A 349-nucleotide genomic window follows, 5' to 3' on the forward strand; every position below is an offset into this window, starting at 1 on the left:
TTTTGCAGCTAAGTGGCTGCAAAATGTAAAATTTGTTAAAAATGCGCGCGAAGAAGGGGTCATTGGGTGACAGATTTGAAAAAAAAACCCGGGTAATGGGGTGTAAGCTGCCTGAAAAAAGGGGGTCATTGGATTTGCCTAAAAAATGGGGGGCTATTGACAGTACAGACACATGACCCGTACCAATATATGGGAGTGCCCCCGGGGGTTGCCGTACCATTGGATTTCGGGCTTTAATCGCGACAAAAATGCATAACTGTATCACAATATGCCCCTTTTTTTATTATAGCCTGCTCTACTATACGGCGCGGCGTCGCATTTTTCACTTGTTACCTTCCAACCTTTTCAA

The sequence above is a fragment of the Amphiura filiformis genome, chromosome 12 (assembly GCF_039555335.1).
Source record: "Amphiura filiformis chromosome 12, Afil_fr2py, whole genome shotgun sequence".
In the NCBI taxonomy this organism is placed as follows: Eukaryota; Metazoa; Echinodermata; class Ophiuroidea; order Amphilepidida; family Amphiuridae; genus Amphiura; species Amphiura filiformis.